The sequence below is a fragment of the Pseudorca crassidens genome, chromosome 5, assembly GCF_039906515.1.
Source record: "Pseudorca crassidens isolate mPseCra1 chromosome 5, mPseCra1.hap1, whole genome shotgun sequence".
NCBI lineage: Eukaryota > Metazoa > Chordata > Mammalia > Artiodactyla > Delphinidae > Pseudorca > Pseudorca crassidens.
Window position 1 is genome coordinate 84,789,247 of NC_090300.1, and position 3,209 is coordinate 84,792,455.

Consider the following 3,209-nt stretch of genomic DNA (forward strand, 5'->3'; position numbering starts at 1 on the left):
CTTGAGAAGAAAGTATATTGTGTTGTTTTGGATGGAATGTTCTATAAATATCAGTTCAGTCCATCTTGTTTAATGTATCATTTAAAGCTTGTGTTTCCTTATTTTCACTTTGGATGATCTGTCCATTGGTGAAAGTGGGGTGTTAAAGTCTCCTACTATGATTGTGTTACTGTCGATTTCCCCTTTTATGGCTGTTAGCATTTGCCTTATGTAGTAAGGTGCTCCTATGTTGGGTGCATAAATATTTACAATTGTTATATCTTCTTCTTGGATTGATCCCTTGATGATTATGTAGTGTCCTTCTTTGTCTCTCGTGATAGCCTTTATTTTAAAGTCCATTTTCTCTGATATGAGAAATGCTACTCCAGCTTTCTTTTCATTTCCATTTGAATATCTTCTTCCATCCCCTCACTTTCAGTCTGTATGTGTCCTTTGGTCTGAAGTGGGTCTCTTGTAGACAGTGTATATATGGTCTTTTTTGTGTATCCATTCAGCCAGGTTGTGTCTTTTGGTGGGAGCCTTTAATCCATTTACATTTAAATTAGTTATCGATATGTATGTTCCTATTACCATTTTCTTCATTGTTTGGGTTTGTTTTTGTAGGTCTTTTCCTCCTCTTGTGTTTCCTGCCTAGAGAAGTTCCTTTAGCATTTGTTGTAAAGCTGGTTTGGTGGTGCTGAATTCTCTTAGCTTTTGCTTGTCTGTAAAGATTTTAATTTCTCTGTCAAATCTGAATGGGATCCTTGCTGGATAGAGTAATCTTGGTTGTAGGTTTTTCCGTTTCATCACTTTAAATATGTCCTGCCACTCCCTTCTGGCTTGCAGAGTTTCTGCTGAAAGATCAGCTGTTAACCTTATGGGGATTCCCTTGTATGTTATTTGTTGCTTTTCCCTTGCTGCTTTTAATATTTTTTCTTTGTATTTAATTTTTGATAGCTTGATTAATATGTGTCTTGGAGTGTTTCTCCTTAGATTTATGCTGTATGGGACTCTCTGCGCTTCCTGGACTTGATTGACTATTTCCTTTCCCATATTAGGGAAGTTTTCAACTATAATCTCTTCAAATATTTTCTCAGTCCTTTTTGTTTTTCTCTTCTTCTTTTGGGATCCCTATAATTCGAATATTGGTGCACTTAATGTTGTCCCAGAGGTCTCTGAGACTGTCCTCAATTCTTTTCATTCTTTTCTCTTCATTCTGCTCTGTGGCAGTTATTTCCACTATTTTATCTTCCGTGTCACTTATCCAGTTTTCTGTCTCAGTTATTCTGCTATTTATTCCTTCTAGAGAATTATTAATTTCATTTATTGTGTTGTTCATCATTGTTTGTTTGCTCTTTAGTTCTTCTAGGTCCTTGTTAAATGTTTCTTGGTTTTTCTCCATTCTAGTTCCAAGATTTTGGGTCACCTATACTATCATTACTCTGAATTCTTTTCTGGTAGACTGCCTATTTCCTCTTCATTTGTTTGGTCTGGTGAGTTTTTACCTTGCTCCTTCATCTGCTCTGTGTTTCTCTGTCTTTTCATTTTGCTTAACTTACTGTGTTTGGTGTCTCCTTTTCTCAGGCTGCATGTTCATAGTTCCTGTTGTTTTTGGTGTCTGCCTCCAGTGGCTAAGGTTCTTTCAGTGGGTTGTGTAGGCTTTCTGGTGGAGGGGACTAGTGCCTGTGTTCTGCTTGATGGGGCTGAATCTTGCCTTTCTGTTGGGCAGGACTGCGTCCAGTGGTGTGTTTTGGGGTGTCTTTGACCTTGTGATTTTAGGCAGCCTCTCTGCTAATGGGTGGGGTTGTGCCTGTCTTGCTAGTTGTTTGGCATAGGGTGTCCAGCACTGTAGCTTGCTGATCATTGAGTGAGCTGTGTCTTAGCGTTAAGATGAAGATCTCTGGGAGAGTTTTCGCCATTTGATATTATGTGGAGCTGGGATGTCTCTGGTGGACCAATGTCCTGAACTCGGCTCTCCCGCCTCAGAAGCTCAGGTCTGACACCTGGCTGGAGCACCAAGACCGTATCAGCCACGTGGCTCAGAAGATAAGGGAGAAAAAGAAAGAAAGAAAGAAAGAAAGAAAGAAAGAAAGAAAGAAAGAAAGAAAGAAAGAAAGAAAGAAAGAAAGAAAGAAAGAAAGAAAGAAAGAAAGAGAGGGAGGGAGGGAGGGAGGGAGGGAGGGAGGGAGGGAGGGAGGGAGGGAGGGAGGGAGGGAGGAAGGAAGAAAGAAAGAAAGAAGGAAAGAAAGAAGGAAAGAAAGAAAATAATGTTATTTAAATAAAAAATAAAAATTATTAACAATAAAAAAATTTAAAAGTAAAAAGGGTAAAGAAGAGAAAAAAAGAGCAACCAAACCAAAAAACACATCCACCAATGATAACCAGCACTAAAAACAATACTAAAACAAAACAAAACAAAACAAAAACCATCATACAGAACCCTAGGACAGATGGTTAAAGCAAAGCTATACAGACAAACATCACACAGTGAAGCATATATATACACACTCACAAAAAGAGAAAAAGGAAAAAAATACATATCTATATATTAAAAAAAAGGAAGACAGCAACCAATCAATAAACAAATCTACCAATGATAATGAACTCTAAGTACTAAACTAAGATAAACATAAAACCAGGAACAAATTAGATGCAGAAAGCAAACCCCAGGCCTACAGTTTCTCCCAAAGTCCACTGCTTCAATTTTGGGATGATTTGTTGTCTATTCAGGTCTTCCACAGATGCAGGGTACATCAAGTTGATTGTGGAGATTTAATCCGCTGCTCCTGAGGCTGCACGGAGAGATTTCCCTTTCTCTTCTTTATTCAAACAGTTCCTGTGTTTCAGCTTGGATTTGGCCCCGCTTCTGCGTGTAGGTCGCCTGAGGGTATCTGTTCTTTGGTCAGACAGGACGGGGTTAAAGTAGCAGCTGATTAGGGGGCTCTGGCTCACTCAGGCTGGGGAGAGGGAGGGGTATGGAATGCGGGGTGAGCCTGCCGCGGCAGAGACCACCATGACGTTGCAATAGCCTGAGGCACGCCGTGCGTTCTCCCGGGGTAGTTGTCCCTGGATCCTGGGACCCTGGCAGTGGCGGGCTGCACAGGCTCCCAGGAGGGGAGGTGTGGATAGTGACCTGTGCTTGCACACAGGCTTCTTGGTGGCTTCAGCAGCAGCCTTAGCATCTCATGCCCGTCTCTGGGGTCTGTGCTGATAGACGCGGCTCACGCCCA